This window comes from Lissotriton vulgaris, chromosome 10 (genome assembly GCF_964263255.1).
Source record: "Lissotriton vulgaris chromosome 10, aLisVul1.2, whole genome shotgun sequence".
Classification (NCBI taxonomy): Eukaryota; Metazoa; Chordata; class Amphibia; order Caudata; family Salamandridae; genus Lissotriton; species Lissotriton vulgaris.
The window spans coordinates 27,221,199-27,243,179 of record NC_141698.1 but is presented as its reverse complement, the minus strand read 5'-3'; the positions used below and the strand labels follow the sequence as shown (position 1 = coordinate 27,243,179).

The 21,981-nt window shown below is 49.6% G+C and overlaps 1 protein-coding gene across 1 annotated transcript in view; it reads right to left on the bottom strand.

The window, feature by feature from the left end:
- RBM10 (RNA binding motif protein 10) overlaps nt 1-21,449 on the bottom strand; it is a 185,696-nt gene extending 164,247 nt beyond the window's left edge. The window contains exon 1 of the mRNA XM_086940312.1: nt 21,317-21,449. The gene's annotated coding sequence lies outside the window, so the exon portion shown is untranslated. The remainder of the gene's footprint in view (nt 1-21,316) is intronic.
- Between the last annotated feature and the right edge of the window lie 532 nt (nt 21,450-21,981).

Sequence of the window (21,981 nt, the reverse complement as noted above, 5' to 3'; positions counted from 1 at the left end):
ATGATTGATGCACCATTTTTGACAAACCTTACACCCCTTCTCTAAAGCAAGCCCTAAATGTGCGCACTCCTGGAGACTAGCTAAGAGAAATATTTTTTTTAGTGAGGGTCCGAAATACAGTCATGAAGGTTAACATGCTTTATTAAGATTTCATAGCTGAGACCTTAATCAAGATTGTGCAATTCTGATTTTTTCAGTTAACTCCATGTGTTTGTTTTTCCACACAGTTACTACTAGAGTCGGCTTTTGGAACAATGGGACGCACCATTAAATGCATCTTGCCTGCATACAATTGACGTGGTTAGAATGGCTCGAACCTATACATAAGCTTACAAAGCCTCAGACCTATAGTTTGTGCATTCGTATACATGTTGGGCTTGATTTTGACCATCATCTGTTATTTTTTAGTTAATTCAGGACTCATCTGAAATGAAGGTTTTACCCAAATTCTATTGGCTGCAGACCACATCTCTCTAACTCAATCAGTATATATTGATATATATGTAGATTATCTTATCTCGGCTCCTACAATATTTTGATAGTCAACATTCTGGCTATATTTTAGTAGCACAATATTTAAAACTCGATAGTCAGATAGTATCCCTCCCTGGCAAAAGGGAAAGTGGTATACACCTCATGATTTTATAATCTAAAGTAAGAATCCCTAATCGCCGGTCCACATGATGCTCACGTGTTCATCAACAGGCAGGTGCGCCAGCTGTCAGCAGTGTATGGCAGTCCTTCCTGAGGCAAAGGTAGGCCGCCAATGGGAAACCGGAAGTTGAGCACGGAACTGATTTCTGCACCTCCGTTCTGGAGCTGACAGCATGCCACCGCGAATTCCATGTAACCCCCTCGAAATTCAGTTTCCACTCGTATATGCCGGGCATGTACAATTCCCAAATATTGCGCTAATATGTGAGAGCAGATTTTGGCATTATAATTGAGCGCACCTATCATTTCATAGGCTCGCACCTCCTCCCCTGTGCTTTAATCTCATCTCCCTATCTTTACCCTGCCCATGGCTTTGGAATGCCTTAGGTAATAATTGTGAAATTAGGCACCTGCAATTTTTTTTTTTTTTTTTTTTTTTAGAAAACCATCCTTCCCCCTGCGGGGTTTTGAAGATTCAGCATTCTGAAAACGCAGCTGCACAGCCCAACTATGTTGCAAGGAACTGTTAAAAAAAAAAAAAAGCAAGCTTCTGGAGCAATAGGGTATATATATTTGCAGCGTTGACTGTTCAAAGGCGACCGCTGCTGCTTATTCGGGGTGCGGAAGGCAATTTTAATGATGCGGTTCAACAACAGACATTTATCAAACAAACCACATCAAAGCTGCGGTTAGTGAAAAGCCGTTTACAGCACATGCCACACAACTCCTAAACCAGTTCATATAAAATCGGTGGTAAACATCGCCAAACGCACACATACACTGCAGACAGGCACTGTATACACACACACTGCAGACAGGCACCACGCACACATACAGCAATGGCACACTACCCTACAGCTCTGTGCCTCCGGTTTGCCCTGGGTCATGCCCTGAAGAGCTTCTACAGAAAAATACAACAGCTCGGAGGGCTGCACCTCAAGCAGCTGCACCAGGACCGGTGCCTCGGTCAGGACACGAACCTGCTTGGCCATCGTCCCTGCACCGTCACGGCACGGCACCATTAGCTCCACGGCAACCAGAGTCAAGGACCTAAGGAGAGCAGCCTTGACTCCACGCACACAGTCTTCAGGAATAACAATCTCCGCACACCTACAAAAAATGAATGTTTTCATCTGTAACGTATGTGGTGTGCAAAGCACTGCAGTGCCTAAATATCGAGCTTGCACTAAGTAACGAGACTCTAGGAATTAATGTTCAGGAAGGGTATGTACTGTAGAGGGGACGACATGATAAAGAACCAGCCCTTCAGGCACCAAGTTTAAACCTTTATTATTCTGCCCGCCGGCGAAACCTATGTTTATTTGTTCGTCTTTCGGGGGCTTCGCTCTGCAGCGTCGGGAAGCAGGGGCTGCAGGGGGCTCCGGGCTGGAGGTGGACAGGCGGGGGGGCATCCTGTAGATGCCGAACTCGCGCGCGGGGGGGGAGGGGTGTGAGGTTCTGATCCATTCCCAACATATGATGTTTGATGTTTGTTGGTTTTTGTATAGCGCATATGACTCACCACCGGCAGATATTGGCCGCCCAGACAGCACTTCATCTCAGCGAACCTGCTCCTGTACTCCCCAGCTGGTCATGTGATGCGCGTGAGGAAAACTACCGTGGGGCGGGACTTCCGTTTCCTGCTGGAAGCTCGCGCCCACGGAGTGCCTGGCCAGGAGAGGAGCAGTGGTGGCGGCTGAAGTCCGGAATGGCGGTAAGTGGGCTGGGGGAGTAAGGGGGGGTGGGGGGGACACTCGGTGCACTTGTGGGTGTGTGTGTGCGCGCGTGTGTGTGTATGCGACGGCGGGGGTGGGTTCTCTGTATGTGTGGGTGTGTGCGTGCATGGGCGCTTGTGTGTGTGTGTGTGTGTGTGTATGCGCATGCGTGTGTGGTGCTTGCGCTTCCCAGGAGACAGCGCCTGGCCACAGCGCGCTTTCCAGTTACAAATCACCTGGAAGGATGCGCGTGGCCGGGACTGTCTCCTGGGAAGCATAGTCCCTGACAAAAGATCTCCGGCGGAGACGCGCTTCTGTGCGTTGATGCCGAGACCTAAAAACAGATCAACGCAGTATCCTCAGCCTGCTTCCCCACCTTCATGCATGCTCTGGAAGATCTTTAAGTGGCTGCCAGTCAGTACCAAACGCACCATTAGCCAAGCCCTCATCACTAGCCGTCTGGACTACAGCAACACTACACAAATACGGAAGAAACTACAGACCACACAGAAATCAGCAGCCAGACTCATCCCCGACCGCCCCAGACAGACCCACATCACCCCACACCTCAAGAAACTCCACTGGCTCTCCGCCCACCACACAATACCGTTTGTTTTCTAGCAACCCTCCCAGGATGTGGAACGCTCTCACTAGAGTTCTCCGATGCAACTCCTCCTCCTGTTTCAAAAGGGACCTGAAACTCCATCTCCTTAACAAATACTTTCCTGACCAACGTCAACTAACCTAGACTTCAATATGCGAGTTCACTCCTCTCTCTTGACATTCAAGGATAGTTGGTGACCGGACTGTGTTAACCACCTTATTTTTCATGCTTTTTTTTTAATCCCTGGGTTGCTTACTTACTGCCTGCCTACTATGTAATGCAATTTCCGTCTGCTTTTTACAGGGTGTATGTAAAGCGCTCTGATACCTACGGGTTAAGCTAGCGCTATATAAAACTTTTAAAATAAATAAATTAAATAAAATTCAAGATGCTAACCCATGCCTACAAAATTTAAGACCAGCATACATCAACCACTGCCGAAGCATCCACCAATCCTCCAGACATCTGCACTCCTTTTTCTCCCATACCCCTGTATCCGCCGAAGTAAGACTGATGGGCGCTTATTCTTCTACTTACCTGCAAAGGCCTGCAACAGCATCCACCTCTAGACCTCACCCTCCCTGCAGGTATTTAAGAAATAACTCAAGACCCGTTTTTTCAACCAATTTCACTCGAGCAGCAGAACCCCCAGCGCCTGAATACTCTCACAGGGGATTAGGAAGGCTATACAAATCCCGTTTGATGGCGATCACAGGTTTATATTGAAAGAGGTGATCAGACAGACAATAGCCAGGAGAATACGGAGCGAGAGAGCATTAGAAGAGGCGAAAGTTTGGGAAGCGCTAGTCGTGGCGCTTAAATCCCCGGAAGACGCAGACTCTGATGGTGTTCCCTCAGCAGACTCAAGTTAGGCTGTAAGAGAGGGAGGGTTTCTTGAGGCATGGAGGTACACTACTGTGGGTGGCCCTCTGTTGCCTGGGTGGACCTCTGTTGCCTGGGTGGACTGCGATCCCCAATAGTGCTTCTTCACTCAGTGATGGTTCCCGGCTTGGGACGCTGGTCTACTAAATACTTACCACCTAGATGTAAGTGACACGCCTGGGTGGTGGGGTGGGTAGGGGTAGTTGGGATGTTTCAGTCGGGACTGAATGCCCCGGTTACTTACCGGTAATCTTCATTACTCCGAGTCCATGTCTTCCTCGCCACAGTATTCACATATGAGCCTCCGGCTCCACACAGAACTCCAAGTATAAAAACAGCGCTCTAGTCTCCCTCTCTCTCCTCCAAGATGGCCCCCAGTGGCTCCAGCCAATCCCATAAAGGGACACAAACAGCAACACGACCTGAAGAACCAAGCCGTATACATGAAGCCACCACCAGGGCCGGGAGGGAAGGGAAACTATACTGTGGCGAGGAAGACATGGACTCGGAGTAATGAAGATTACCGGTAAGTAACCGGGGCATTACCTCCTCGTCCTGTCTTCCTCGCCACAGTATTCACATATGAGCCGATACCAAAGCAATCAGCTTCATGTAAGGAAAACTGACCACACCATCAGTGTAGTGAAAAACATTTTAATATACAGAGGTATAGCAACCAAAAGGATAACCTCTCAAGGAACCCCCGGAGACAAAACAGAAGAGGCAAAAGAAACAGAACCCCCACCCCCAACCTGGAGGCGGTAATGGGACATGAAGGTATGTGGGGAAGACCACGTAGCAGCCCTGCAAACATCCTCCATGGACACCCCTTTGAAAGAAGCCCAGGATACAGCAACAGATCTGGTGGAACGACCCTGAACAGGAAGTGAGGGGACCTCAGAAACCGAAGCATATGCCAACATAATGGCCTCCTTAATCCAACGACTGATCGTGGAGAGGGAGGGTTTCAGGCCCTGACGCGACAAACCAAAATTGACAAACAAGTTGTCCATCATACAAAAGGAAGACGTGCGTGACAAATAAATCAATAAGGCACGACGAACATCCAAGAGGTGCAAAAGGGATTCCTCAGCCGAGGAAGGATCAGGACAAAGAACCGGAAGAACCACCTCAGCAGACCGGTGAAAATAAGAATCCACCTTAGGAACAAAGGTAGGATGAGGGCGCAAGACCACACGGTCCGACAAAACCAACAAAAATGGGGCAGAACGAAGGAAAGCACCCAACTCACCCATACGCTTGGAAGAAGCAATCGCCACAAGAAACACTACCTTGAGTGTTAAAAATTTCAAGTCCACCGACTCCAATGGTTCGAAAGGAGCCAACTGCAAGGAACGCAAAACCAAAGGAAGGTCCCAAAGAGGAGGACACATGATAGGACGGGGGCGTTGGAAAGAAAGAGACTTAAACAGTCCAGCAACCAATGGAGAAACAGAAACCAAAGGGAGGACATGAAAAGCCCGATTGGCGGCCCATTGAGCCCGAAGAGTCGAAATAGCCAAGCCCAACACAAACCCATCATTTAGAAAATCCAGAATGCGAGCCGGATCCAAAGAATCCAATGACAGCCCACGACCAACACACCAAGAAGCAAAATTATCCCAGTGCTTGGCGTAGGACTGAAGCGTAGAAGGCCGTCGGGACTGTTGAATGACCCCAGCCACAGTCACAGAACAACCCTCACGTATCAGAGAATCCCTCTCAAGAGCCAGGCCCGCAGACCCAGGGAACGGAACACAGGCAGGGGAAGAAGAGGACCCAACAGAGGATAAGGAACGAAAGGCAAGGCCCACCCCAGAGACACAGCCAATTCCAACAGTAGGGGATACCAAGGGCAACGCTTCCAACAAGGAGCAACCAGAAGCACAAAGGACCCCTCCCTCTTGATCTTCTGCAACACAGCCGGAATCAGGGGAACAGGGGGAAACGCATACAACAGACCCTTCGGCCAAAGAAACGAAAGCGCGTCCACTCTCCAGGCACCCCGGCAAGGCATAATCATGCAAAAGCATCGGATCTGGGCATTGTTCTGGGAGGCAAACAGGTCCACAATCGGACAGCCAAACATCACCTGCAACCTCCTGAACATCCATCGCGTGAGGGACAAGGACCTCATGGAAGGAAAAACCCGGCTCAGACAATCCGCCACAGTGTTCTCCGTGCCAGGCAGGTAAATGGCAGAAAGGGACTCCAGATGTACCTCCGCCCAACAACAAATTTGACGGCTGAGGCAGCGAACCTTGCACCCCCCTTGATGATTCACATAAGACATTACAACCTGACTGTCCGTTCGGATCTGCACGTGGTGACCCCGAACAAGATCTGAGAAATCCAACAGACCCAGAACAGGGCTCAACAAATCAGAAAAATAGTACGAGTCCTGCTGGTCTAGTACCATGGAAAATCCCCTCGACCTGACTGCAACCCACTTGACCTCCGTCTCTGAAAACGGAGTAAAAGTGACAAGATTGTGAGAAGGTGGCCTGATATGCAGTGCTCACTATTCTAGTGAACACTATGTATCAGTCCAGCAACCCTTATTGATGATTGGTTGTAAGTCAACCTTATAGACCAGCTATCCTAGTAGCGTGGATACGAGCAGTCTAAGGCTAAAGACTCGAGAGGGCGCGTTAAGCCAGCTGTTTACCACACATATACCCCTTGAATACCAAGTGAAAGGACACCACACAAGTGTTATGAAAATAAACAGTTATTTATTTAAAGATCACAACAGCCCTGTACTCTTTATGAGGACAGGGTACTAAGCACAAACCAAAACTCTTACAAAAATACTTAAGTTAGCACAGTATATACAAATGCCCGAGGGGCACGGAAAACCATATACTCTGAAAGTGGAATGCGAAATTCCTAGCAGGTAAGTACAGTACTAATAGCTTTTGGAATCGCTAGGACTTGACTAGGGAATCGTTAGATTATGTCTAGGAGGCCTAGGGGACTCGGGTGCAGTGTGTGCACTCTCACGCGAGATGCGGGACAAAAGTCTATGGTAGCTAGGAATTAGAAAGTTAGTGTTCTCGGGCGAACCCGACCTGGTAGGGAGAAAACGAAAGTAGATTCTGACCCTTGGATAGTGAGGCTATGCTGGGGCACCGAAATGCCGAAGTTACCTAGCCCAGGGGCTGCAGCTGCATAGGTCTGAAAAGACGTCGGGAATCCTCGTAGACGGACCAGGAGCCGGAAGAAAAGATGCTGGCCGGTGACCAGTGAAGAAAGTTCAGTCGGATCCAAGCCTGGATCTTGAAGATAGATGACACCTGAAAGCAGAGGGGACCAAGTTCGAGACTACTAGCCAGTAGTCAGTGGGCACCAGGAGGGCACCGGATGGTAGCCACCTCGACTAGGTGAGTGGGTGACGCTTGACTCGAAGATCTCACGGACCAGGAGGCGTTGTCGGCGACCAGGATGGAGGATCGAGCTGTCCCACGAAGATAGAAGCTGTCGGCGTCGCTGGACCCAGGATTGGGCAACAAAGCCTTGGCAAATTCAAGCCCACGCGGTGGACCTAAAATGGCGTCTGGAGTGGACCAGGAGGGTCCGGGGTGCCTCTCTTGAAGAAGGAAGCAAAGGCCAGCCTGGAGCAACCAGGCCAGCAGTCGTGAAGTCGTTGGGCGTCGTTCAGAGGGCCACAAGCCAGCCGGCTAGTAGCCAAACAACGCGGTGCACAGCAAACAGCAGAAGGGCCCCACGCAGATCGTGGAGATGCAGGGGGGCTGATCTTGGGTGCTGGAGCTGCGCAGGGTCGGGGCTTCTCGGACCCCAAAGCACTCACCAGTGGAGGACACGGTGGGCTTGCAGTAAAGATGTCGTGCAGTCTTGGCGATCGTCGGTCCCTTGAGGTCTCGTCGCACTCACGGTTCTCAGCTGGGCTGTAGAGGTGAGTAGAGGTCAGAGGGGCCAGGGAAGCCGGGTCTCGTCGAGCTGGGTCGTCGGATTCGTGATGAAGGACTTGCAGCAGACCGCAGTGTTCTTTAGGATGGTGCCTGCGGATGCAGGGTGACTACTCCTTAGCCACAAGGGAGAATCTTGAAGAAGAAATCGTGAAGTCCTTTCGAAGAAAGTGGTATCTTGATTCCAAAGATGATCTAATTTTAACAGGGGGCCCGCTCCCATCTTTATACTAAAAAAAGGGGCTGACCCGGTGACTAGGTCCTGCCTATGGGTGGGACTAGGTGGGGGGTGGTTACACCCCTCAGCCATGCCGGACTTCCCCAGGCCAGGGGCTGGGGTGCCCCTGGAACTGGTTCAGACCGGCCTATGCGTAGTGAGCACCGGGGTGCCACTCAGCAGTCACCTTCCTGTAAAGCCCTGCCTACCCAGGATACACAAAACCATGTCTGGGACGGTGCTAGCACCGCCCCTGACAGGAAACCCTTTGTCCAGGCTCCCCTCGCTGGAAGGACTCCCAGCTGTAGGGGGTCAGACTCGTGTCTGTGGTGGCAGCATCCATTTTGTGGAGCTGAGGCTTCAGTTAACTTTAACCGGGGTTCACAGTTACATACATGTCGTGTCCCTCTAGAAGGGTGGAATGCTAACCCCGTCGCCAGAATTGGCGAGGGGTTAGTATTCCAATTCGTATGACACCTTACTCGACATGTTTTGATAAAGCAATACCAAAGATAGCATTTAACCGCGAGGATTATAATGCACTTAAGAGTATATGGTATGCGATATCATGGAACAGCTATTAGGACTTGATTCCGCAAGCTGCAGACAGGCTCAGCTCATGCCAGAGCACCATCTCACACGATTCCAAGCACTCTGCCTTCAGGATTGTCAAGGCCTGCCATAGGAGTGACTGATAGGAATCTGTGTGTCCATTTTAGGGTTAGGTATAGGTATACTACACCTACAGCAAAGGGTGATTACACGACTTTGCCCCAGCTGTCATGCAGCCAGTTGTGTCAAATTTAGGAGGCCAGCCAGGGGTGGCATAATACATGCTGCAGCCCCTGGTAGCCCTGGGTACACCTATGCCCTGAGTTACAGGGTCTGATAAGGTGGCCCAGTACCAATTGGTAGATGCACCTAGGGTACATGAAGTAATTTAGAAAGAGAACAGCCAGGCTGTGGGTCTGATTGGCAGGCCCACAGCCAGAGAAAGTCGTAAACCAGTGAAACAAAAGCAAAAAATCTGGGTGATCATAGGATTGCAGACCCTACTCTCCTACATGACCCCCCCCCAAACTTTGGGACAATAAGCTAACCTTGACCAGGTGAGTCTTCTTGTTCTAAGTGGAAATATCTGGAGAGCCCATCGGCATTGCCATGATCAGTACCAGGTCTATGTTCCACTGTAAAGTCCATCCCCTGTAGGGAAATGGACCACCTAAGCAGTTTGGGGTTTTCACCCTTCATCTGATTTAGCCACAAGAGGGGCTTATGGTCGGTCTGAATCTTGAAGTGAGTGCCAAACAAGTATGGCCTCAGCTTCTTCAGGGCCCAAACCACAGCAAAGGCCTCCCTCTCAATAGCTGACCAATTCTTCTCTCTGGGGGTCAGCCTTCTGCTTATAAAAGCAATGGGCTGATCCTGACCATCAAAATTCAGTTGAGAAAGAACAGCTCCCACACCCAACTCAGAAGCATCTGTTTGGACAATGAATGGTTTGGAGTAGTCTGGACTCTTAAGGATAGGTGCTGTGCACATGGCCTGCTTTAGGTCATCGAATGCTTTTTGACAGCCTGCTGTCCACTGAACCTTTTTTGGCATTTTCTTACTTGTCAGTTCATTTAATGGTGTCACAATGGAACCATAGTTCCTGACAAACTTTCTGTAGTATCCAGTCAGGCCCAAGAAAGCTCGAACCTGAGTCTGGGTGGTTGGAGGAGCCCAGTCCCTGATTGACTGTATTTTGCTCTCCAGTGGCTGAACCTGGCCTCCACCTACAAGGTGGCCCAGGTATACAACCTGTGTCTGCCCTATCTGGCACTTGGTGGCCTTGATAGTGAGGCCTGCTGCTTGCAGAGCCTCTAACACTTTCCTCAGGTGGACCAGGTGATCCTCCCAGGTGGAGCTAAAGACAGCAATATCATCTAGATATGCTGCACAGAAGTCATCCAGCCCAGTAAGGACTTGATTCACCAACCTTTGGAAGGTGGCAGGTGCATTTTTCAGACCAAAGGGCATTACCACAAATTGATAATGCCCACCAGGGGTTGAAAATGCTGTTTTGGGCTTGGCATCCTCAGCTAACCTGATTTGCCAATACCCAGCTGTTAAGTCAAATGTACTTAAGTAGTTGGCAGAAGCCAATCTATCTATAAGTTCATCTGCCCTTGGTATTGGATGGGCATCAGTCTTAGTGACTGCATTGAGACCCCTGTAGTCTACGCAAAACCTCATCTCTCTCTTACCATCTTGGGTGTGAGGCTTTGGCACTAGAACTACTGGACTAGCCCAAGGGCTATCTGAGGGTTCAATGACTCCCAATTCCAACATTTTCTGCACTTCAGTTTTTATGCAGTCTCTAACATGATCAGGCTGCCTGTAGATTTTACTCTTGACTGGCAGGCTGTCACCAGTGTCAACCTCATGGGTGCACCAATTGGTCTGACTGGGTGTCAGAGAGAACATACGTCTGAAAGACTGAAGAACCTGTTTACAGTCTTTCTGCTGATGTTCAGAGAGGCTGCCACAAAAGACAACACCATCTACTGACCCATCATCAGGATTCTGAGTGAGCAGGTCTGGGAGAGGGTCACTCTCTTCCTCCTGTCCCTCATCTATGGCCATGAGCAAGCTCATGTCCTTCCTGTCGACATATGCTTTGAGCCTGTTGACATGGAGTACCCTGTGGGGACTCCTGGGAGTTCCAAGGTCCACCAGGTAGGTGACCTCTCCCTTTTGCTCAAGGATTGTGTGGGGCCCAGACCATTTGTCTTTGAGTGCTGCTGGGGCCACTGGCTCCAACACCCACACCTTCTGTCCAGGCTGATAAACAGTCAGGACAGCCTTTTGGTCATGCCAAGCTTTTTGAAGTTCTTGACTGGCCTTAAGGTTTTCTGATGCCTTCTCCATATACTCAGCCATCCTGGAGCGGAGACCAAGTACATAGTCCATTATGTTGGTTGCAGGCTTTTTGAGAGGTCTCTCCCATCCTTCCTTCACCAAACACAAGGGGCCTCTCACAGGATGCCCATACAAAAGTTCAAAAGGGCTGTAGCCAACCCCCTTTTGTGGGACCTCTCTGTAAGCAAACAGAAGGCAGGGCATCAGGACATCCCATCTACGCCTGAGTGTTTCAGGTAGTCCATGAATCATCCCTTTTAGGGTCCTGTTGAACCTTTCAACAAGCCCATTGCATTGTGGGTGATAGGGTGTAGTGAATTTGTAATTGACACCACACTCCTTCCACATAGCAGTTAAATAGCTTGACATGAAGTTTGCACCTCTGTCAGAGACAACCTCCTTAGGGAAGCCCACTCTGGAGAACACTCCAACTAGGGCCCTTGCCACCACAGGGGCTGTGGTGGTCCTAAGTGGAATAGCTTCAGGATACCTGGTGGCATGATCCACTACCACCAGTATAAACTTGTGCCCTGATGCTGTCTGGGGTTCCATTGGGCCAACAATGTCAATCCCCACTCTTTCAAAGGGCACCCCCACCACAGGCATTGGTATAAGGGGGGCCTTTGTTGTGCCACCTGACTTACCACTGGCTTGGCAAGTGACACAGGAGCGACAAAACTCCTTGGTATCCTCATTCATGTGAGGCCAGTGAAAGTGTGAGACAAGCCTGTCCCAAGTCTTTGTCTGGCCTAAGTGTCCTGCTAAGGGAATCTCATGGGCCAAGGTAAGTAGGAAACCTCTCTGAGACAAGGGTACAACCAGCCTCCTGGTCATGCCAGGCTTGGGGTCTCTTGACTCAGTGTACAGGAGTCCATCTTCCCAGTATACCTTGTGGGTACCTGTGGCGTTCCCAGCAGCCTCAGCAGCAGCCTGCTGTCTGAGGGGTTCAAGAGAAGGGCAGCCTAACTGGTCCTTCCCCAGGTCTTCCCTTGAGGGTCCCCCTGAACCCAAGAATTCAACTTGATCAAGTTCAAACTCTCTAGGCTCAGTTTCCCTCAATTCCTGCAGGTCAGCCTCCTCTGAGACTTGATCCACAACCTGGGGCAAGGGGGAAGGCACAGCCTTAACCCTACTGCTCTTTTTCTTGGAAGGTGTCTGGTCCATTGTTCCAGGATCCAGCACCTGTTCAGTGGGGCATCTTCTGGCCTGTGACCTAGTCACAGCAAACACATGTGCTGGCAAACCTAACATTTCCAGATGAGTCCTCTGCTCCACTTCTGACCATTGTGATGACTCCAAATCATTGCCCAACAAACAATCCACTGGGAGGTCTGAACTAACTACAACCTTCTTTTGGCCAGTTACCCCTCCCCAGGAGAAAGCTACAATTGCCATACTATGATTGGTAGTGACATTGCTTGCATTGGTCACCAGGAATTCTGTACCTGGCATGATCTGTCCAGGGTCCACAAAGCTAGGTGTCACCATTGTGACACTGGCACAAGTGTCCCTATAGGCCTGAGCCATTTTTCCATTAATAAAAGGTGTCTGTCTGTATTTGCCCAAAGTATTGGGACTTATGTCAGGGGACATATCCATATCCCCTGTACTGACAAGGACAGCCTGAGTGAGGGTGCCAACTAAGTTGTCACTCCCCTCAGAACCCAGGGTTAACCCTACTAAACCCTTGGGAGGTGCACTACCACTGCTGGCTGTACTAGGGGGCACAGGTGCCTTAGGGGCTGCAGTGGCAGGAGTCTGCCCTCCTCCTTTCTTGGTGCACTCACTAAACCAGTGAGTTTTACTTTTGCAGTATTGGCACCACCTTTTAGATTGGCCTTCTTTCTTCTTTTGGGGAGCCTGACCCCCACCCTCTTTGGGTTGTTGGGGACCTGTCGAAGACTTCTGGTCATTTTGTTCCCCTTTCGAATCCTTACCCTTCTGGTCTGCTTTCTTCTGACCACCTTGATTCTGGCCCTGGTTCTGTTTAACTCTTGTTCTAACCCATCTGTCTGCCTTCTTTCCCAATTCTTGGGGAGAGGTCAGATCTGAGTCAACAAGATGCTGATGCAACAACTGGTTCTGACAATTGTTTAAAATTTGCTCTCTCATCATCAAATTGTACAATCCTTTATAATCAGTAACCTTACTGCCCAGCAACCAGCCCTCAAAAGCCTTAGTGGCACAATCTACAAAGTCAGCCCAATCTTGAGACTGAGTTTTCTGGGTATCCCTGAACAGCACCCTGTACTGCTCAGTGGTTAGGCCAAACCCATCAACCAGTGCATTTTTCAAGACTTGGTAATCATTAGCATCCTCCACCCTTGTGGTGAGGAGCTTGTCTCTTCCTTTACCCTCAAAGGAGAGCCACAAGATAGCTGCCCACTGACTTGGGGGAACACCTTGCACAGTGCAGGCCCTCTCCAAAGCAGTAATCCATTTGTGGATGTCATCCCCTTGTTTAAAGGGGGGCACTATCTTACCAAGGTGTTTTGTATCAAAACTCCTTTCCCTATTGCTAGGTACAATGCTGCCACCAGTGGGGACTGTCCCACTCAATTGTTGCTCTCTAGCAAAGGCAAGCCTCTCTTTGGCCAGGGCAAGTTCTTCCCTTTCAATCCTCAGATTGGCTGCCTTTTCCTTAGCTTCATACATTCTCCTCTGGGGAGATGTCATTCCCCTTTGAGAGGAACGTTGAGAGCCATTGGTATGAAGGGATCTGATAGAGCCTCTTGATAGAGATCTATCTCGTCCATTCCCAATGTTAAGCTGACCTGAGAGTGGCCCCAAGGGTCCCCTAGTGCCCATCTCATGTCTGCTTAAGTTGGACCTGGTTAGTCTGTTGACTTCTACCTGTTCCTTTTCTGCCTCATCCCCTGATACCAAATCATCATCCTCATCATCAGCATCATCTGCTTCCTGAAGAGGATGGTCCTGGGCATCAAAGGGACCCTGTAAGGAGGGCATGTTGCCATCTGAATTAGAAGGGTCTGGGTTACCAGCCCTCCTTGCATCATGAGTCTCTAAGAGACCAATCAGAAAGGCAGTTGTGGGGTTAGACCCCTGCTTAATCTTCCTAGAGGTACACACTTGTCGTAACTCATGGAAGCTAAGCGCAGTATATCTTGAAGGGATGACCTGTGGAGGGTCAACTGACACAAGGGGAACCTCAGTGTTTCCTCCTTTGTCCGACATACTGTTTCTAGTGTGGTGTAAGTGATGCACCTACCTACACTATGTGTTTACCTACTGATCCCTTGCTAAGAGTTGCAGCCAAGGTGTGCTAAGCCTTGAGGAGCTACAACAGCTGGTTCAGTAGAACTCAGAGTATTCTAAGCTTTAGTTATATGTACCTAACAGTACTTATGTGATCTTTCAACAAGATATTCTTAGGATACGTGTGGTAAAACAACAGCAAGCTCAAATCCCAACCGCTGCTCACCAATGTGAGAAGGTGGCCTGATATGCAGTGCTCACTATTCTAGTGAACACTATGTATCAGTCCAGCAACCCTTATTGATGATTGGTTGTAAGTCAACCTTATAGACCAGCTATCCTAGTAGCGTGGATACGAGCAGTCTAAGGCTAAAGACTCGAGAGGGCGCGTTAAGCCAGCTGTTTACCACACATATACCCCTTGAATACCAAGTGAAAGGACACCACACAAGTGTTATGAAAATAAACAGTTATTTATTTAAAGATCACAACAGCCCTGTACTCTTTATGAGGACAGGGTACTAAGCACAAACCAAAACTCTTACAAAAATACTTAAGTTAGCACAGTATATACAAATGCCCGAGGGGCACGGAAAACCATATACTCTGAAAGTGGAATGCGAAATTCCTAGCAGGTAAGTACAGTACTAATAGCTTTTGGAATCGCTAGGACTTGACTAGGGAATCGTTAGATTATGTCTAGGAGGCCTAGGGGACTCGGGTGCAGTGTGTGCACTCTCACGCGAGATGCGGGACAAAAGTCTATGGTAGCTAGGAATTAGAAAGTTAGTGTTCTCGGGCGAACCCGACCTGGTAGGGAGAAAACGAAAGTAGATTCTGACCCTTGGATAGTGAGGCTATGCTGGGGCACCGAAATGCCGAAGTTACCTAGCCCAGGGGCTGCAGCTGCATAGGTCTGAAAAGACGTCGGGAATCCTCGTAGACGGACCAGGAGCCGGAAGAAAAGATGCTGGCCGGTGACCAGTGAAGAAAGTTCAGTCGGATCCAAGCCTGGATCTTGAAGATAGATGACACCTGAAAGCAGAGGGGACCAAGTTCGAGACTACTAGCCAGTAGTCAGTGGGCACCAGGAGGGCACCGGATGGTAGCCACCTCGACTAGGTGAGTGGGTGACGCTTGACTCGAAGATCTCACGGACCAGGAGGCGTTGTCGGCGACCAGGATGGAGGATCGAGCTGTCCCACGAAGATAGAAGCTGTCGGCGTCGCTGGACCCAGGATTGGGCAACAAAGCCTTGGCAAATTCAAGCCCACGCGGTGGACCTAAAATGGCGTCTGGAGTGGACCAGGAGGGTCCGGGGTGCCTCTCTTGAAGAAGGAAGCAAAGGCCAGCCTGGAGCAACCAGGCCAGCAGTCGTGAAGTCGTTGGGCGTCGTTCAGAGGGCCACAAGCCAGCCGGCTAGTAGCCAAACAACGCGGTGCACAGCAAACAGCAGAAGGGCCCCACGCAGATCGTGGAGATGCAGGGGGGCTGATCTTGGGTGCTGGAGCTGCGCAGGGTCGGGGCTTCTCGGACCCCAAAGCACTCACCAGTGGAGGACACGGTGGGCTTGCAGTAAAGATGTCGTGCAGTCTTGGCGATCGTCGGTCCCTTGAGGTCTCGTCGCACTCACGGTTCTCAGCTGGGCTGTAGAGGTGAGTAGAGGTCAGAGGGGCCAGGGAAGCCGGGTCTCGTCGAGCTGGGTCGTCGGATTCGTGATGAAGGACTTGCAGCAGACCGCAGTGTTCTTTAGGATGGTGCCTGCGGATGCAGGGTGACTACTCCTTAGCCACAAGGGAGAATCTTGAAGAAGAAATCGTGAAGTCCTTTCGAAGAAAGTGGTATCTTGATTCCAAAGATGATCTAATTTTAACAGGGGGCCCGCTCCCATCTTTATACTAAAAAAAGGGGCTGACCCGGTGACTAGGTCCTGCCTATGGGTGGGACTAGGTGGGGGGTGGTTACACCCCTCAGCCATGCCGGACTTCCCCAGGCCAGGGGCTGGGGTGCCCCTGGAACTGGTTCAGACCGGCCTATGCGTAGTGAGCACCGGGGTGCCACTCAGCAGTCACCTTCCTGTAAAGCCCTGCCTACCCAGGATACACAAAACCATGTCTGGGACGGTGCTAGCACCGCCCCTGACAGGAAACCCTTTGTCCAGGCTCCCCTCGCTGGAAGGACTCCCAGCTGTAGGGGGTCAGACTCGTGTCTGTGGTGGCAGCATCCATTTTGTGGAGCTGAGGCTTCAGTTAACTTTAACCGGGGTTCACAGTTACATACATGTCGTGTCCCTCTAGAAGGGTGGAATGCTAACCCCGTCGCCAGAATTGGCGAGGGGTTAGTATTCCAATTCGTATGACACCTTACTCGACATGTTTTGATAAAGCAATACCAAAGATAGCATTTAACCGCGAGGATTATAATGCACTTAAGAGTATATGGTATGCGATATCATGGAACAGCTATTAGGACTTGATTCCGCAAGCTGCAGACAGGCTCAGCTCATGCCAGAGCACCATCTCACACGATTCCAAGCACTCTGCCTTCAGGATTGTCAAGGCCTGCCATAGGAGTGACTGATAGGAATCTGTGTGTCCATTTTAGGGTTAGGTATAGGTATACTACACCTACAGCAAAGGGTGATTACACGACTTTGCCCCAGCTGTCATGCAGCCAGTTGTGTCAAATTTAGGAGGCCAGCCAGGGGTGGCATAATACATGCTGCAGCCCCTGGTAGCCCTGGGTACACCTATGCCCTGAGTTACAGGGTCTGATAAGGTGGCCCAGTACCAATTGGTAGATGCACCTAGGGTACATGAAGTAATTTAGAAAGAGAACAGCCAGGCTGTGGGTCTGATTGGCAGGCCCACAGCCAGAGAAAGTCGTAAACCAGTGAAACAAAAGCAAAAAATCTGGGTGATCATAGGATTGCAGACCCTACTCTCCTACAAAGATAACAAGATTTAAAGGCATCTTTATTGCTCATTCCCTTTATGAGCAATAAAAATGCATTTAAATCATGTTATCTTGTCACTTTTGCTCTGTTTTCAAAGACAGAGGACAAAAGTTAGTTTGACTTCCTACTCGCCAGTAAGGGCGAGTAGGACCTAAAAATAGCTCGTCCTCATCCATTCTCCCTCGCAAATGCGAGCGGGCGAGTGGATTTGTGGAGCCCTGCAGAAGGAGAGCCCTCAGCTCCTTGTAGTTGGAGGAACAAGACAATACCGACTGAGGCCAAACCCCCAGAGTCGTTGAATCCCCCAGAGCAGCACCCCACCCCAGCAGGCTGGCATCGGTAGTGACCACTCGGTGGGAATAATCAGAAAGGGGCGGACCTTGGACAAATCGCAGTTATCCAACCACCAACTCAGGACCACCCGAATATCCGCCGACATAGGAACCAGAACACCCATATCGAGGGAACAAGGGTCCCAATGCGACAAAATGTGGGACACCACCGGGTACATGTGGAGGCGAGCCCACGGCACCGTCAACAACGACGCCGACATCAGACCCTGAACCCTCAACCACAGGCTCACTGGATGAGAATGCCCCACTAACAGGGCACGAACAGCAGACATCAGGGACAGAATTCTGGGAGGGGGCAGGAACACCATCCCCAACTGAGTCTTTAACAGAGCCCCAATGAAAGTCAATTCCTGCGCAGGAACCAGGGAGGACTTTGGCAAATTCACGAGGAACCCATGATGCTACAGGACATGGCACACCCTCCGGACATGTAACTCCGCCTTTGGAAGAGAAGAAGCAGAAATGAAAATGTCGTCCAGATACGGAAAAATACTAACGCCCTCCCCATGCAAATGTCCATTAAGAGGAGCCAGAATCTTAGTAAAGATCCTGGGAGCAGAGCAGAGCCCAAAAGGTAATACCTGGAACTGGTAATGATGACCCTGAACGCAAAACCAGAGAAACTTCTGAAAGTCCGGATGAATAGGAATATGTAGGTAAGCATCCCTTAAGTCTATTGATGCAAGGAAATCGTCCTGAGACACCAGAGGAAGGATCAATTGAAGTGAAACCATTTTGAACTTCTGGTGAGGGATGAAATTGTTGACCCACTTCAGGTCCATCACAGGCCGAAGATCCCCGGTGCGTTCGGACACCAGAAAAAGTATGGAATACACCCCCTTCCCCATCTGACCGCTGGGCACAGGAATCACCGCCTTTTTGACCACCAGGGAATCTATGCCTTCCAAGGCGTGGCCTTGGAAGGCATAGAAGGAGTGGCCCTGAAACAGTCTGGGGGTGTCTGTGCAAATCCAATGCGCAAACCCTCCGAAATCATTGGAGCACCCACTGATACGACAGTCTCTCGCCAAGAGTCCATGAAGCAAGCCAGGCGACCCCCAACCTGAGCCACACCAGGAGCGATCCAGTCAGGATTTGGAAGCAGGAGCGGAGGAGGTAGACGCACCGGAGAACCGGGACTTATCAAAAGGAAGGAGCACCCCGGCCACGCCCCCTACCACGAAAGGGCTGACCAGCCCGACCCCTCCTAGAAGGACCAAAAGACCTCTGTGAACCAAAGGCACGGAATCGGCCAGGACGTTCCGGAGCAAGAAGTTTACGGTCCTCCGCCGTCTACTTCACCATCTCGTCCAGAGGTTACCCAAAAAGCTTAACCCCAGAAAAGGGAATCTTCATAAGCAAATTTTTCTGTGCAGCATCAGCCTTCCACGAACGGAGCCATAACTGTCGCCTCGCAGCCACAGAAGACCCGGCCGCCGAAGCCGCAGCCCCCAATGAATCAAAGGAGACAACTGAAAGAAGACAAACCTTTTGCTCCATCAGGGTAAAAGAAACATACTCCCCCTGGTCCAACAATTCCGACAGAGACTGAAAATCCTTAAGCAAGGACTGGATAGTGTAAGATGAATAGGCCGCAGCCCTGATAGAAAAATTTGCAGCCGCAAAAGTGCGTTTCACCGCGCCATCCACTTTACGGTCAATCGGGTCAGCAGGAGAAGAATCCTCCGAGACAAAAGTCCCATGCGAAGACATGCTGGCTAACAAGGAGTCAACCTTCACAGAGGCAGGGTATTTTACAGCAAAATCCTGCAGTGGGTATCTCTTACTCAAAAAACGCGGAAAGGAACCTTTGTCCACATCCTTCCATTCATTCTCCAAGACCTTCAAAACAGAAGAATGGAGAGGCAAAGAATCAGGCTCAGGATGGTGATATTGTGTCCTCCAGAGGTACAACAGAAGCAGGAAACACCAAATTCTCGCAAATGTGACCCAGCACCTCCTTCAGGTCGGTACCTTGCACAAAGCGACACCTGACATCAACCTCCTCTTCATGCTCAGATTCAGCAGCAGCAGTGCCATCAACCCTCGCCCTTTTCGCAGGAGGGACAGGCACCTGACCCTGCAATGCAGCAGCCACAGCAGAATTGATCATCTGCTGCAATAAGTCCATATGTATACCAGAACCAGAAGCCTCATCCAAGGGACCAGGATCAGGAGCATCCAAAGAAACACGCTCCATGTCAGCCATACACGTTTGAACAGTCGGAAAAGAGAAAAACACAGGCAATGCATAGGACAACAAGCCCGGTAAAAAAAGGCCCCGAGGTTGCTAGGCAACCATAAACCAATCTCCAAAAGGACATAAACGTAATGCCATGAGCCGCGCGCATGCGCAGAGACAAACACAGACACACGCGGGTGTCAGGAACAATGGAGATCCGAAGGAGCTCCCGCCACAGCCAGTGAATCCCGACTCGGCAGCAGGTAAAAAGCGCCCAGGAGCCACCGGCCCCCCTTCAAGAGCAACCGCGGCAACATGAAAACAAACGCGACCGGGAGCCTCCGGCCCCCAGAGCAAATGTAACCGGCCGTGCAATGTCCGCTCAGCAGGACGCGCGGCCGGAAATGAGAATCAAACAATCGGCAGAGCAGGACTCCAATAGAGACTTGAGGGTGTCCAGAATGACACGATGCTGAAAAGGAAAAAAGCCCGAAAGTCCGCTAAAGCAGGATGAGAGGCACGAAGGCAGAAGAATGGGGGAAAAAAACAAACCTAAAAACGACACCACACAGCGTAAATAACAAAGCAGTATCCACAACTAACGACTTCCCCCAAACTAGATACCACGGACATAAGGGGAGTGCTCAAGCAGGATCCCAGCCCCACTCAACTGACCAGCAGGGAACACAGCACTCGGAGAAGTGTGTTGGTGTTTATGTGTCCCTTTATGGGATTGGCTGGAGCCACTGGGGGCCATCTTGGAGGAGGGAGACTAGAGCGCTGTTTTTATACTTGGAGTTCTGTGTGGAGCCGGAGGCTCATATGTGAATACTGTGGCGAGGAAGACAGGACGAGGAGGTAATGTTAGTATATGCACAGGACCGCAAATGAATGTCGAAAAAACAGAACATCCTGAACTGCCTAATTAGTTGTACTCATGTCCTATGATGGCTGAATGTAAGTTTTGAAGATCTTAAAAAAGCAAATAAAAAAAATATATATTTTTTTAAAAAATAATTTATGTTTGATGGCTGATAGGGTTGGGGCATAAGGAGCCAATGCACCTCCTGTAAAATCTAATAAAATCGGTTTACAAAACAATCACAGGTTTATATTGAGATGTGCACAATGTAGGACAAATAACCTTAGTGCAAAGTAAAGGTGTGTATACGCAGGGTCGGACAGACAAAAAAATATAAGGCCCGGGCAACATATTAAAAGTGGTCCTCATTATCAAACTGGGGCAGTTTTGAGCTTGTGTTGGTATTAAAGACTGCAATGGGTGAGGTTACTGCAGGCAATGTTTGTTGTAATATCAGGGATATTAACATTAGCCGTAATGTCCAGTATTGTCGTTGATCAAATGCAAATAAAAGAAGCCAAATAAGTCTTGACTGGGCAGTCTAGATGGGACAAATGCAATCTAGTGGAAAACCAGCAGGTCCCCAAATGTAACTTTAGAAATGCTCTCTCGCTGGTGAAATCTCCACCGAAGACCGAAAACGTCCTCATGTAAGTTAAAAAGAGAGCGCAACATCCCACGGCCGTCAAAACGCACCCCACCTGTTTAACATTATTGAGCCAACCCAGCACACACACAAATACCGACAATGAAATGTACCATTAACAGAAAAGGGTATATCGAAAATATGACGTCAACAACCCATTCCTGCAGAGCGCCATGCGTACACGGGAGGCGATTACCTTCCTCAGAACAGCTGAAATAATTCCCGAAAGATTAAATTTGGAGAAATTATCAAACATCCACCTCCAAGGTTCCTGTCGTCAGCCAGGCGACCCAACGTCCACAGCAATACAAAATGGCGGCCTCCTAGCCGACGCAGGGAAGGAGAGGGCGTTGGAGCCGTGATTGGATGTACGCCAGTAAAGCTACTCTGTGATTGGTCGTAGGAGGGAAGAGGGATGATCCTCTTTGTAATTGGCCAGCTGTTCACACCTTCGGATTGGTCAACAGTTCTGTCGATTTGTCACTATTCTGTCCATATGTTGAATAAAGTTGTATCCAAAATATTTTCAGGCGGAGAGAAAAAAAAAGCTCAACTGAGTGTCAATTCACGAACGACAAAGACATCGCTCCAGTCAAAAAAGACGGCCATATTTGAAAGAAGTGACTGTATCAATACCAAATTACCTGCTTGGATGAGTGTGATTTATCTAAAAAATACAGGTCACCACAAGATCTAGAATAATTTTTCTTGCATTCGAATGAAATACTGTAGAAAAAAAGGTAGGCCTTGTTTATTTTTCATATTTTAAAACAATTTTTTATCAAGTAATATAAACATATCCTAGCCTAATTAGATATTAGAAAAACGATGGTGCTTATTTTTCGGTCAGTTTTTTCTATA